Consider the following 16398-nt stretch of genomic DNA (forward strand, 5'->3'; position numbering starts at 1 on the left):
TAGGTTAGAGAAATCACACCTATTTAAAACAAAAATTCAAAATGATTACATTTCAAAATCCATGAGTTTTCAAAGAGGGATATTCATTTACTGTTTATTTTCAAATTGAATTCTACTGCTCTATATTTTTTCTTAATACATTAATTTTTCTACTTTGTACCCCACCCCCCCAAATCATAAATACACTCAAATAAATGATTTAGGAAGCTTTTTATTTCTTTCTAATATTATACTTAAAAGAGTTTGTGCTAAATTGAGACAAACATAATATTTGTGAAACATTTCATCAAGAGAAGCTACACATTTTCTTCTCACTCCCTTTTAGTTCTCTAACTTTTGCTTTAATATTTTAAAATAAAATACTGAATTAAAAAATTAATATATTCTTATTATTCAAACATTCAAATGATACAGAAGTTTTAAAAAAATTCCTATCCTTCATTTCTTCTCCTTTCAAATCTAAGAGTTAGCTGTGTGTCTGTCCACATTTCTTTTTATAGTATAGAAAAAAATATATATACATATATATACACACATACACACACACACACACACACAGATAGGCGTATGTATTTTTATAGGTAATGCTCTATACATGATTCCACAACTAAATTTCTTCATCTCTTTTCTCATCCTTTCATCATGGACATACTTCTGTATCAGAATAAATAGATCAATCCTATGCTTCCAGTGGAGGTCAAGTATTCCATTTTATGATTGTACCATAATTTATTTAACCAAATCCCTATTGATGAGTGTCAAATTTAGTCTTAAATGAGTACATGTGCACATCTAAAAGTTCAAACCACATGAAATAGTCTAAAACAAAATGTTAAGCCCTCCTATTCCTCCACTAAAAGATAATCAATTTTAATCAGTTTGTGGGTTTGCGAGGAAGATCAGCCCTGAGCTAACATCCGATGCCAATCCTCCTCTTTTTTGCTGAGGAAGACTGGCTGTGGGCTAACATAGGGGTGATGTGGAAAAAGCAGAAACAGTTATTGCAAATTAGCTGTCTGGCCTCAGATGCTGCTAAAGCTAAAGAGAAGGAGGAAGAAGCTGGTGAGGAAAAGTAGCAGGAGAAAATAAACCGATTAAAAAAGAAAACAGTATAGAGAGGCATACCAAAAATGGAAACCAAAAAGAGACATTTTTGCAACTAGAAAAATGTCAACCTCAGATATTGTGAATGTAGTAAAAAATCCTTCCCTATGGCCCATTTGTACTAGGACTAACATTGTTTAAATATGAAATCATAGGAAAGGGAGAGACCAACTTTGGGACAGAAATCATATGTGACCAGTCTTGGTTATGATAGACTTCTGGTTCAGGCCTTATTTAAATTTGTCAACTGAGGTTGAAAATACCTAATTTGAGGCCAGCCCAGTGGTGTAGCAGTTAAGTTTGTGTGCTCTGCTTCGGCGGTCCAGGGATCGCTGGTTCAGATCCTGAGCGTGGACCTACACACCGCTCATCAAGCCATGCTGAGGCAGCGTCCCACATAGAGCAACTAGAAGGATGTACAACTATGACATACAACTACCTACTGGGGCTTGGTGGAGAAAAAAGGAAAAAAGGAGGAAGTCCGGCAACAGATGTTAGCTTAGGGCCAATCTTCCTCAAAAAGAAAGAAAGAAAGAAAATACCTAATTTGCCTTGCTCCCTAGAGTTGTTAATGACTTCCAATGAGTTGCTGACTGTTCAAATGCTTGGAAACTCTGAAATATTCTACCAACATAAGAGTTCATCATCTTCTCTTGATTTTATCATTATCAATACTTAATATGCTTCTCTTTCACTCTCCCAATATCCTTTGAACTATTTTTGGAAAATTCTCTTTTTTCCATTAATTACAGGATATTTGGACTCATATATTTTTCTCACAGGAACAACTGAGATTTATAATCAAACAAGGCTAGATAACTTTTATCTGTCATAGTTATTACCACTAGAAATGAAACAAAGTTGGAACCTAATTCAATTCAAATATCTCTACCTACATTTAATCAAAAATTTCTGTATGCTGTATATTGATGGATTTCTTTTTCTCTGAACTAAAATGCCCAGGGGACAAAAAAGCAAAACAAGGAAAGATAAAATATATATTGTATAAATGTGTGTAAAAGCATAACAGTATAGCTGAAAATGACTTTTGGGATCAACTAGTACAATGTTTTTTACACTTTAATTTGAGATGGGTCATCTGGTGATCGTGTTAAAATACAGATTCTGATCTGGAAGGTCCAGGGTGCAGCAAAACTGCAGTTCTAAAAAGTTTCCAGGTATGCTGATACTATAGGTCCTTGAGAAGTAAGGTCTATTACAGTGGTTTTCAAAGATTTTGAGTTGTACATCACTTTCTTTCAAAAAAAATCTGATAAAACAAACCTTACACCTAAAGGAACTAGAAAAAGAAGAATAAACAAAGCCCAAAGTTAGTAGAAGGAAGAAAATAATAAAGGTCAGAGTGCAAATAAATGAAATAGAGACTAAAAATGCAATAGAAAAGATCAATGAAACTAAAAGCTGGTTCTTTGAAAAGATAAACAAAATTGATAAACTTTTAGCCAGACTCATCAAGAAAGAGAGAGGGCCCAAATAAATAAAATCAGAAATGAAAGAGAAGTTACAACTGACACCACAGAAATACAAAGGATCATAAGAGACTACTATGAACGATTATATGCCAACAAATTGGAAAACCTAGAAAAAAGGATAATTTCCTAGAAATACACAACCTTCCAAGACTGAATCATGAAGAACTAGAAAACATGAATAAACTAATTACAAGTAATAAAATTGAATCTCTAATTTAAAAACTCCCAAAAAACAAAAGTCCAGGACCAGATGGCTCCACAGCTGAATTCTATCAAACATTTAAAGAGGAGTTAATACCTATCCTCAATTTACTCCAGAAAATTGAAGAAGAAGGAATGCTTCCAAACTCATTTTATGAGGCCAGCATTACTGTGATATCAAAACCAGACAAAGACACCACAAAAAAAAAGAAAATTACAGGTCAATATCCCTGATGAATGTAGATGCAAAAATCTTCAACAAAATATTAGCAAACTAAATTCAACAGTACATTAAAAGGATTCCACCATACATCAAGTGGGATTTATTCCAGGGATGCAAGGATGGTTCGACATCCACAAATCAATAGATGTGATACACCACATTAACAAAACAAGGGATAAAAATCAAATGATCATCTCAATACACATAGAAAAAGCACTTGACAAAATGCAACATCCATTTATGATAAAAACTCTCAACAAAGTGGGTACAGAAGGAAGATACCTCAACATCATAAGGCCATATATGACAAACCCACAGCTAACATCATACTCAATGGTGAAAAGCTAAAAGCTTTTCCTCTAAGATCAGGAACAAGACAGAGATGCCCACTCTTACCACTTTTATTCAACATAGTATTGGAAGTCCTAGGCACAGCAATTAGGCAAGAAAAATAAATAAAAGGCACAAAATTGGGAAGGAAGAAGTAAAACTGTCACTAATTGCAGATGACATGATACTATATAGATAAAACCCTAAAGACTCCACCAAAAATATATCAGAATAAATGTATTCACTAAAGTTGCAGGATACAAGATTAATATACAGAAATCAGTTGAATTTTTATACACTAATAACAAGCTTTCAGAAAGAAAAATTAAGAAAACCATCCCATTTACAACTGCATCAAAAAGAATAAAATACCTGGGAATAAATTTAACCAAGGAGGTGCAAGATCTCCATTCTGAAAACTATAAGACATTGATGAAAGAAATTGAAGACGACACAAATAAATGGAAAGATATACCATGCTCATGGATTGGAAGAATTAATATTGTTAAAATGTCCACACTACTGAAAAGCAATCTGCATATTCAATGTAATCCCCCTAAAAATATCAATGGCATTTTTCACAGAACTAGAACAAAAAATCCTAAAATTTGTATGGAACCACAAAAAGTCCAGAATAGCCAAAGCAATACGGAGAAAGAAGAACAATGCTGGAGGTATCATGCTCCCTGATTTCCAATTATACTACAAAGCTATAGTAATGAAAATAGTATGGCACTGGCACAAAAACAGACACATAAATAAATGGAATAGAAGAGAGCCCAGAAATAAACCTATGCATATATGGTCAATTCATCTATGACAAGGGAGGCAAGAATATATAATGGGGAAAAGACAGTCTTTTCAATAAATGGTTTTGGGAAAACTGGACAGCTACATGCAAAAGAATGAAACTGGATTAATATCTTACACCATATACAAAAATAAATTCAAAACAGATAAAGACTTGAATGTAAGATCTGAAACCATAAAACTCCTAGAAGAAAGCATAGGCAGTCAGCTCTTTGACATGAGTCTTAGCAATATCTTTTTGGACTAGTCTCCTCAGGGAAGGGCAACAAAGGCAAAAATAAACAAATGGGATTATATCAAACTAAAAAGCTTTCACATAGCAAAGGAAACCATCAACAAAACGAAAAGACAACCTACTGAATGGGAGAAGATATTTGCAAATCATATATCTGATAAGGGGTTAATATAGAAATATATAAGGAACTTACACAACCTAATATCAAAACTACCTGATTAAAAAATGGGCACACAACTTGAATAGACATTTTTCCAAAGAAGAAATACAGATGACCAATAGGCATATGAAAAGATACTCAACATCACTAATCATCAGGAAAATGCAAATCAAAACCATAATGACATACCACCTCATACCTGTCAGAATGGCTATTATCAAAAAGACAAAAAATAACAAGTGTTGGCAAGGATGTGGAGAAAAGGGAACCTTTGTACACTGTTGGTGGAAATGTAAATTGGTACAGCCACTATGGAAAACAGTATGGCAGTTCCTCAAAAAATTAAAAATAGAACTACCATATGATCCAGCAATTCCATTTCTGGGTATTTATCTGAAGAAAACAAAAACACTAATCCGAAGAGATATGCGCCACTATGTTCACTGCAGCATTATTTACGATAGCCAAGACGTGGAAGCAAACTAAGTGTTCACTGACAGATAAATGGATAAAGCAGATGTGGTGTCTATATACACAATGGAATATTAATCATCCATAAAAAAGAATGAAATCTTGCCATTTGCAACAATATGGAGGGACCTAGAAGATACTAACTGAAATAAGTCAGAGAAAGACAAATATTGTATGATTTCACTTATATGTGGAATCTAATGAACAAAACAAACAAAACAAAACAAAAGAGAAACAGACTTACAGATACAAAGGAAAAACTGATGATGACCAGTGTGGGGAGGGGTTGGGTGGTGGGAGAAATAGGTGAAGGAGATTAAGAGGTACAGACTTCCAGTCACAAAATAAGTCATGGGGATGTAATGTACAACATAGGGAATACAGTCAATATTATTGTAATAATTTTGTATAGTGACAAATGGTAACTAGACTTATTATGTTGACAATTTATAATGTATATAAATATCAAATCACTATGACATACACCTGAAACTAATATGATATTATACATCAATTATACTTCAATTAAAAAAAATCTGATAAAACAACTAAAAGTACACCTACGCACACTGAAGCAATGGTGGTGGGCTCAGAGACCTGGCCGTCCTCTCACAGTCCCCAGAGGCTTTTGAGTCGTTTTCTAGGCACTTCCATGGAAAATCTTGAAATCTGTGGAACATGAAATGAAATGCACAGTCTAATCTAAAAACTTCTTTTAATCATAAGGAAACAGGGACTCAGGCGAGTTTAAATATCAATAAATGAATTCATAATATTCTATATCATAAACATGGACCCAATATACATACATTTAAAACGTTCACACGAAGACATTTGTATATGCATTGTAGAGAACAGTTGCTGCTTTTCAGCATCCAAACTCTACTTGGGAGGAAGCCAACCAAAGGTTAAAGCTGACAGTCCCTTCTCTATCCATTGGCAGGTAAACTGAGAGCAAGTGACTTAGGCTCATCCAATCAAAAGCTCATTCCAGTGACATCTGATCTAGATGGAATGAAGCTAAAATTCAGCAACAGCTAGATATAATTTATGGTGGTGAAATTGGAAGAAAAAGCTTAAAAATGGAGGTTTGAGGAGTTCCTATTCCAGGTTAATCATGGGAAATGATTATAAATAAAACAGAGTGGCCAACATGATGGAAGCAGAAAGACATACCAAGTGGAACAAATAGAATATAAAAAAGTGGGAGAGCAGAAGAGCTTAAGATAATCGGAGAAAAGATTTCATATCGCTAAGTACACAGAAACGAGGCACACATTTGGGTTGTGTGGGTAGCCCAGCTGCTACAGGGGCTTAAATGATAACTTGGCACATTACTTTGGATAGTCTCTAAATTCCACAAGGGCTGGATTTATACCCAATCCTAGGCAAAAAGTAAGCCTTTAACATTTGCCAAATGAATGATCGATAAATATGTATCTAAACAAACATATATTCAGCATTTCCTATATGGTGCCCCTTAGAAACATGTAGGACAAGTAGAAGTTTACAAGGTGAGATTAGGACAATGATTAAAAGATCATGAACTTCAGAAGTAAAAAGAAATGGAAGTCAGAAAAATCCTTCCTAAAATATCTATGACTTTTTGACTGCTGTTGGTAATCTTGAGGGTAACAGAAGTAGAATTATGGAGAACTGTGGAATTGGAATGTATTGTTTCCCTCAAGCGGCTTTCCAAATAAAAGGAAATATAAAATGTATCAAATTTGAAATAAAGACATATGGTTGCTAAGGAATTAAGGGGAGAAGATCATTGTATTTAGTTTTTAGTAAGGGGAGTGAGTTGGGGCCAGAAGTAAAAATTCATCAAATTTTAGCCACGTTATTTACTTACGTGTTTCATTTTATTTTTATTTTTATTTTTATTTAGATTTTCAGTTTTATTTTAATGATTCATCGAAAAAAGTTTTTGCTTGTTATTTTATTTGTATGTTTTCATATTTTTCCTTACATATCCAAGTTTTGTTTCTTTTACTTCTTATAATTTGGAAATCATTTTTCCCAACTAATGGTTAATTTACATCTAAAATACCTTTATATATCTTTTATTTAATTCTATCTCTATATATCTTTATCACTTCAAAAATAAAATACATGTATTTGAGAACCCACACCCACACATAAAATGAAACATTTTGCAAGCAATTATTCACACTCCTACTCTAAGATTTTGTTGGTGTAATTTGGAATTTCATATCCAGAATATTATCATTTTTAACATTTTTAGTTTCTTTTAGAAGAATTAACATTTTTCTATTGTTTTTAACTTCTCACTATATTAACAACAGTGATTTAAATATTGATTCTTTGATTGGTTTTAATTACTCACTATTCTTTCTTTTACAACATAATCTAATCCCCATTGGTTTTCATTACTCATCGTACTATCTTTTATGACACACAATCCTCACTATTTAGTTCTTCAGTTTGATTCATTCCTCAGTCAGCTGGAATACTTTTTCAAGTTTTTTTCTTAATCTTTTTTTTTTTCCAGAAAAGGAATGTGGGTAAAAACATTTGGAGTCCTTTTATGTCTATTAATATCTTTCTATTACTCTCAAATATGAATGATAGCCTGTCTGGCTATAACATTCTCAGCTATAACATTCTTGAGTTTCAATATATTTCTCTCAAGAGTCTTGTGTTCATTTTTCTTCTGTATTTTTCAAATTGCAGAGAGTCTGACGTCAATTTGATTTGTTTCCTTTTATAAACAAAATTTTTCCCGTCATCTTGATGCTTTAATTTTTTTTTTTAATTCAGGACTTTCACCATCATATTTTTAGATAAGTGATTCTCCCTGGGTTTTAAGTCCCTACCACCAAGAAAACATTCTTCCATTATTTCTTTGGGAATTGCTTTTCCTGTAACTGGTCTGTTTTCTCCTCTATGTACTTTGACTTCTTAGAGTTGTCATTGATGTCCTTTATATTTCTGATTAGTACATTTATCTCCCTATTCTTTTATTCTAAATTATGGGACAATTTCTCAATCTGCTATAGGAATTCACTGATTCAGTTTTCTGAAATATTCAACGTATATTTTCTGCCTGTGTGCCGTTACAAACCTTTGTTAATCATCCTTTTCATTCTGAGAGCTATCTTTTCTGATAGGTGCCTTGTTCAGAGACACAACAGCTCCCTGAATCAGAGAAATTTTAAAAGATTTTCTCTCATTTCTTGCAGTAAATCTGTTCTATAGATTTTCAGAAGTATTTATTCTTCTACAAGTTTTCTTCTTTTGAATTACTGGCTGTTTCATATATCTGGTCACATTTCTCTGTTTGCTCATCTTTACAGTTGGTTGTTTATGTATTTCTATTTTGTTTTTCAGTACTAAGAGACTAAGATGGTAAGTAAAATACATTGTGCTACTCTTTTATACCATATTAGTGAGAAAAGAAAAGTTTAGGGTTGTAGAAGATTTATTTTGTCACTTTAGACTTTCCCTTGACTGTGGGACAAAGGAAGGTTCAATTAGGGAAGTCATGCCAGGTGGACAGTATCCATCCACACTATTCCAGAGGATTTCTTCCCTGTAACTCTTGCAGGAGCCCTTTCCTCTAAGTTGTATGACTATATTCATTAGGCACTGGAGGAAGCAGCATGTGTCACAAAGCATGAGGTCAATGCCACACATCGCTGAGAGAGAACACTGCACTGGTGCGTCAGTGAGCTAGTATCATTGCACTTTCCCAGGAATGTCAGTACTGCCCATTGACTTCTCAATGGCTCACCTCTGCCTCTGGCACCCATTGCAAATTTCCTGAAACCTGTGGGGTTTTCCCATCATCTCAAATTCTTATTCCTTAGGCAAATTTCTCTATTGTATCTGTTGACTCATAGATTGATCAGTCCTATCTCAAGTCTGTCTCTTCTACACTATGTTTTATGAAAATTCCTCCCAGTATCTGACATAAAACTGTTATCTTCCCCTCACTTTTAGTTCTTTATGGGTTTTACTCAACGTACATTATCTTTTTGGTCATCTTAATGGTAAATGGTTGAGTTACATAGCGGATGAAGACTGTCATCTTCATCCTGATTTTTTTGTTTCTCTCTTTTTTTTGCACATTTCTGACAGTAAGAAAACAAACTAATGCTGTTTTTTAAAGCTGATTAGTGTACTTCTGAGATTAAATTGGGATCTTGGAATCTCCTAGATATGTTCTGTCCAATAGAAGTTTCTACAATGAGGGAAATGTTCTTCTGAGCTGTTCAATTCAGAAGCCACTAGGTTCATGTAGTTATTGAGCACTTGAAATGTGGCTCATGCAACTGAGGAACTGAATTTTAAATTTCATTTAATTTACATTTAAATAGCCACATGTGCCTAGTGGTTAGTGTATTGGACAGCACAGTCCTGGATAAACATCATTTAAGGTTCAACATCTTTGAAAATGAAAGTCTCTAGACCTCGTGCTAAACTCATAAAATCACAATCCTGTGTGTGTTGGCACGGGGGAGGAGGGCTGCATTTTAAAAAAGTTCTCTCCATGATTCTTAGTGTACACTAAGATGGTCTTAGATGGTTCGTTTGGCACCAGGAATAATGGAAATGAGGATTGGAAGGGTGATGACCTTGTGTTCTACTGAGCTTTAAAACAAACTCAGTAGCAATGGATTATGTATGTTAGAAGAAGTTTGACTGGAAAATGCTGAACCTGTGCCATCCCCCTCCCTTGTCTGAGACAGACATTGCCTGTCAATCACTGTGGACTTTTCTACCCAACCCACAAACAGAATCCTTCTCACAAAGAGAATCCTTCTCAAACAGGGTCTTAGCAACCCCTGAGGATCAATCCCAGAGAGTAAACATATTTGCTATCTAGATCAGGGGTCTACAAACTTCTTCTGTAAAGGTCCAGATAAATATTTCAGGTGTTGTGGTCCATACGCTCTTTGTCATAACTACTCAATCTGGAACATGAAAGCTTTCACAGACAATACATAAACAAATGGGTGTGGTTGTTTTAATAAAACTTTATGGACAGTGAAATTAGAATTTCATATAATTTTCACATATATTGAAATATTATTCTTATTTTTACTTTTTCAACCATTTAAAAATATAAAAACTATTCTTAGCTCTTGGGCATAAATAAATAGACATTGGGCTGGATTTGGTCCCAGGTGGTAGTTTGCCAACCCTCATCTAGATGACAGCTAAGGTCTCTTCCATTTCTAATATTTTATAAGTCAGAGACTTTTTGCTATACATTTTTTGGAGTAGCACATTAGTATAATATGTTTTGGCTGTTTATATCTCCTTATAACATAATATCAGGATCTGTGCAATTCAGTATATGTAACACAGACATAATAGTGATAATTACCTAAGGTAAAATCTCTACAACATGAGTGGTTAGACTGTATAACAGGTGTAAAGAAAAATATAGTGATGTCTTAGATTTTGCTCGTCAATCTACTTAAAATTTTTAAAAAGATTTTCAAGTAAATTTCTACTGAATTTTATTTCAACAAAACAGATCAACAAAACTTTTAATTTGAAAAAGTTCTAGTCATGCTATTTTTTAAAAAGAACAAAGATTCTATTTATATCTAAATTGCATTTATGTTCTAAGTTGGAACAATATTTATTTCTACAACTCTACTAAATTTTAGTTAACATTTAACTTCCTTCTATGCATATTAAAGTGGATGAATAAACACCAAAAACAAAAGCTTCTTATAGATGTACTGGGAGATTATTGTGAAGATTCCCCCAAACATCAGCTGCTATCACCCAATAACCCCTCTCTACCTTACCCTCCCATGTCACTCACGTTTCTAGGTCAGAACATGTTATTGTGACAGAGCATCAATCTCAGCAGGGCTCTGAAGCCAGGAACCACATACACTTCACACTTCCCAAACACCTATACATTTTCCACTTCGGTTATTTGGTTACCATTATTATTATTGTCTCCACCTACATTTATACTTCTCTTCATATTTCACTTATTACATAGTCAGGATAAGAGTGGGCAGTTAAATATCAATATATAATTCCTATGCATTCAAATTTTTTAAATAAGGACATTCTACTCTTTTTCAACTATTATTGTGGATTTTTAAATTTTGTTTTGTTTTGATTTGTTTTTCTAACTAAAGACTTGAAACATTCTCTCACACATTGGGAGGTCAACATTAGTCTTTTCTATAAAGTTTGTCTTCTTTTGAAAACTCCTATTTTCTTAAGTTCAAGACTTGAATTTTAATTTTATTTTGCTCATTTTCTTTGTTATATATACTACTATGTTGAACACAATTTCAAAAGTCTTCTCTACCTAATACTCAAGATTCCAACTTTTATAAAATCTTCTTTCCAAATAAATGGGAAATTAATAGCAACCTCTGACTGGGCTGTTAATTACTATCCTGGGGCCAAGTTGACGCAGCATTGTCAACAATACTAAAAAAAACAAAACAAAATGAAACACGAATGAAACATACCTACAGATTTTAAAATAAATACACCAAAGTTATAATAAAAAAATTTTCATGTATACTTATTATTCAGCATTTTTCTTAAATAAAATTTGCTAAAGGACTGAAAATGCTCAAGCAGAAAAATCTTCATTAAAAGAAAAATACAGAAGCAACACTTCTCTCCTTCACTACAAATTCCAAACATAAAAAAAGACTTAAGCATTATATAAAAATAAGAGGAAGAAACCATCATTATATTTTAAGTAAAAATGCTTAATGTTTTGCCCCATCTTGATTAATCTACAAGGCGATATTTATGGGTTCAAGATAAGAATTTTATAGCTTAAAGAGACTTTAAAATTCTCTTTATTTTATAGATAAAAAATAAAGTTTGGAAAAGCTGGAGGATTGGTGTTCATTAGCGAGTAGAATCAGTACAGCAAAGCTTACAAATAGTTCCTTGGCCTGCTTGTACTGGTCAATGAGTTCCATTAAGATGATGTGATTTCAGGTGGCTTTTTTGGGGTCAGTAATAAGTTTGATATAAAAAATAGCTCACATTTGTGGTACGTCTGCTGTTTATATTACTTGTAGACTGAGATAACCAATATGTTAATATTTCACCCTAAAGCCCAGAATATAAGTAGCAGCACTCATATGGAATTATTCTATTTGACCCATCCATTGGGTCAAGAAATATGAACAGATGACAACCATTCATCATCATCATCATCTTCAAATTTTTTTAAAATAGGAAGTAGACTTTGCTACAAACCAATATGCTGATATACAAGTGACCAAGACTATGAGAATATTTTCACTTGAGTAATAGGTATGGTAAGTCGACATTGAGTAAAATGGGGAAATGGTGCAGACTTCAGAATCTCAAATATCCAGGTCTAAAATGAATGCTTTCCAACACAGCCTATGGGCTTGTGAATCTTTCTCACGTGTCAAATAAATTTATAATAAAAGATAGTATAGTACTGTTTGTGACGATGAGTGAAATTGTAGGTAAAATACCTGGTAGAGCATGCAAAGTAATATTCATTCAATGACACTATTCTTTCTCCTGTCTGTTACTTCCTGTAGAAGGTCCTGTAGTAATTTGCTAAATATTACCATTTCGGTCTGACAGAATTATTACAACTTTACATACCTAACTGCTACAGTTACTTAAACAAGGATGATATATAATTGCTGAATTATAAAACCGTTAGCCCAAGAGATTAAAAACCATCACAAGAAACTCAAACTTCTCATCTCTCAAGATCACTGAGCCAAGTGTGGAATGAGTGATTTCCCTTCTGCATGTTATGAGAAGCACAGAAATAGAAGTTTGGAAGAGTCAGACTTCAGACTTATGATGAAATGAAACTAGTAGGCTACTTTTTTTTTTCTTTTTAGAAAGAAGAGGTTGGGGATTTGTGCTCTGACAGCTCTTTCAATGATTCTCCAGAAAGCGGTAGGGAAAGAATTCGAAAATTTAAACTTCAAAGGGAAATAATATGAACATATCTCAATGCAATAAATAAGTAGCCCTGCTTTACACACCAACCCTGACAGCTATAATTAGACCCCACTGGTTAATTAGACAAACATATTTGGCTAATTTCCCTTCAAATTCACCATCGATGTCAACACATTTGGATAATCCTAAAAGGCTGGGAATTTACAAGTCATAAACATTTAACAAAATAGCTAAGCTTCTTAAAATACTTTTCCCATCTGTGTTAAACCACATAAAATCTAACTGGAACAGCATTATATCTCCCAGCCTACATGAGTTTTTATTAGAGATAGTAAGTCACTTAAAGCTCTATGCTTTAAGTATAGGGGGAGAAACACAACACAACACACTACAAAAAACCCAGGTTTTGGTTATGTTAATAACCTAAGATTAGTAGGAAAAAGCATGTATTGGCTTCAAGTTAAGTGGCCATTTTTCACTGGGCCAAAATATACATACTAAACGCTTAACATCTTAGTTTTTGTTCAACGACCCAATTGGGAATCGTGAGTCAATAAGGTTCTCTACAGTCTGGCTCCCACTCTCTCTGTGCGGAAGCCAGCCTTGCCTCTACGCTTTTCACCAGCTCTTTCCCTCCCTGGGGACTTCACATATGCCTGGAACTCTCTTTGTCTAAATGCTCCTTCTTCGATCACATCTTTGCTTAGATGCCACAATCTCAAAGGGGCCCTCTCTGATTAGTCTTTCCCAGGAGGTTCCTCCTCCCTGGGAATTCTTTGTCGCTGCACCATATTCAGTTCTTTATTGCACATCCCATAACTTGTAATTATACATTATTAATTTGTTTTCTTGTTCAATGTCTGTGCCCCACTGATCAGTCTATTTTATTTACCAATGTTCACTCAAACCCTAGCACAGTGTCTGGTGCATGGACAGGTGCTCAGCAGAGATCTATTTAATGGATCAATGCACAAAGAACACAATGGACGAAAGAATGAATGGATGAGTCCCTGCTCTGCAACCATTTTCATTTTAAATCAGTACAAATTACCAAATGTCATCATCCTGTCAAACTCTGCTATAGACATTATCTCTATAAAAATCTAACATGCGATTATTTAGATTTCTGGTGAGTTTGAGATTCTTCTGTTTAAATATGATTTTTTTTTTGAATTAGGAGAGCTGAAATGTCCAGTGTATAAGTAAATATGGCACATTACACAATAAGAAAAATAATTGTTTATTAGACGCTCCATGGTATTTAGAGTTGATTTATTTTGTAAAACCTCCCTTTGGCAAATATGCATACAGTCTGCTTTTACAGTCTGGAAGAAGCCACACACCATTACTTCTACTACAGCTTTCTAAGTGCTCAACTATCTCTGCTCCTCTAAACCTTAGCTTCCTAAACGTCATTCTCATGGCCACACTTACGGCTCCTGCCTAACTATCCCCTAACCGCCAAACCAACAACCAAACACCTACTTTCCTCTATTCTCTTTCCAACCTAATTCAATCCCACATATTCACACTCTCCACCTTTGCTCTTCTCTTTTTGACCCAACTTCTCGTACCTTTTATTAAGTTCCTTAGAAGTCTTGTTCATTTATTAGCAAGTTTATTTTTATCTGTAAATGTTTTTTCACTGTCTCCTTTCAACACTCTTAAGGATACTTTTATTCCCCTACTCTTCTTAATGCACTAGAAGTCTGGGCCTTGCTCCCCAGTTCTGCTTTCTGATCACTGATCAACTCCCATTGTTTCACTTTTGTACACTGGAAGCCCATAGGATGTATTTTTATCAGCTTCTTCACCACCATTTTTCATCCTTCACAACTCACCATTACCTTCCCCAACCATTTCTGTGCCTGATTCACCATTTTCCTTTCTGCCCCTTCTCTTTTGTCATCATTAGTGACTTAAACATTACAGTTGATATTCTGACTCATCACTGTTTACCTTCCACCAGTGCTTTGACCTTTGACTCTAGCAACCATCAGCCTCTAATGAGTACAGTCATATCCTGGATCTTGACCCAGCACCTCCAGGATCTCAAACATTCTTATCTTCTGTGAGCATGATCTGATTACAGATCACAGGAACCTTGATCTCTATTTCTTGAATTATCTTTTTGCTTTCACTGAGCTCTCTGCTTACTCATTTTCTAACAACCCCTGCGAGCAATGCCTCTTGCCCATTTGGGGCCCGCTGGTTAGTCACTTCAATACTGACCTCACTATCACATTCGGCACCATATTTCTTGGCCTCCTTTCACATACACATTGCTTTTCCCAACCTTTTATTGCTTATGTCTCCTGAAGGATTCTTCTGGAAGAGTGTCTAGGGGGCTATCTCCTGGTTCTCCCAAAGTGCAGAGTCCCCATGGAGCTCAGCTTGATGGGAAAGTGGGAAGACGCCCTTCTACTCACTGTTCTGAACTGTCCTTTGTCACTTAGTTCTCAAATTGACAAGACTTCAGGCTCAAAGTTCCACGAATTCTCACAAGAGAGCTCTCATTTTTTCCTCCCTTGTACAAACTCATCTGCTATATATATTCTCCAGGAGACACCTCTCACCACACATAAGCAAACAACAAATACATATGCAAAGTAAACTAACAATCTCATATCAACAACATCATAAGCGACAGTCTTCCACCTCATCAGTCCTCCGTAAAATATCCTCCCTCCTCCTCCTCTCCCCAGAAACTTCAGTTTGCTCTGTGAATAGATATTGACATTGCATTTCTGTTTTTTCTGGGAAACCACCCTCCTACACCACACACACACACGCACTCACAAACACACCTCCCCCCGACAAGAAAAAAGAATACTATGTCCCAAAATTGATTTTAAATATGTTTGGTATTCCCCTTATACTGAATGCCAGCCAGTGAGTACAAACTAGTTGCTTTCTCTAGCGTTAATCCATCCTAAGAGCAAAACAATTCCATGAGTCAATGCAGATTCCTGGCTCCCAGTCATAGCAATTCTGATTTAGTAGGTCTGGAGTGGGGACTTGACTCTTTGTTTTAACAAGCACCCTAGATGCTTCTGATTCATACTTTTTAGAATACTGTTTGCCATACCCCAACTGCTATCTGAGGACTAGCTTGAATGAGACATCGATCAATCAGAGCTGTGATACTATGAATCTGCTCTTTGGGACATCTGCTCTACCCACCAGATTTGTGATAGGAAAGCCTTCTAGAAGAAAGACCAACTTTCTTACATTCCTCTTAATATTGCATTAGACTAACCAACTCTAGAAACTCATTGCTGACTCCAGCAATGTCCCTGCCAGGATCCGCTTCCTCTACTTTGGTGGTACAGAAGGCAGAGTGTGCCTAGAGGCTGAGGCTGAGCTCATGGTAAAATTTCCTCTGCATGCCACAGTGATATAGTGATATATTATATGTTTCTTTCTGATGTTTACACTTCTATTCACA

The 16398-nt window shown here is 34.8% G+C and overlaps 1 long non-coding RNA gene across 3 annotated transcripts in view; it reads right to left on the reverse strand.

Annotated features, from left to right (window-relative positions):
* The window catches only part of LOC131423026 (uncharacterized), a 41743-nt gene that overhangs the window by 13695 nt on the left and 11650 nt on the right, over window positions 1-16398 (reverse strand). For 2 of the 3 annotated variants that reach the window (XR_009224185.1, XR_009224183.1), the window contains exon 2: window positions 5592-5696. This is a non-coding gene — a long non-coding RNA (uncharacterized LOC131423026). The remainder of the gene's footprint in view (window positions 1-5591; window positions 5697-16398) is intronic. The other variant, XR_009224184.1, reaches the window with a different exon arrangement.

The sequence above is a fragment of the Diceros bicornis genome, chromosome 3, assembly GCF_020826845.1.
Source record: "Diceros bicornis minor isolate mBicDic1 chromosome 3, mDicBic1.mat.cur, whole genome shotgun sequence".
Lineage (NCBI taxonomy): Eukaryota > Metazoa > Chordata > Mammalia > Perissodactyla > Rhinocerotidae > Diceros > Diceros bicornis.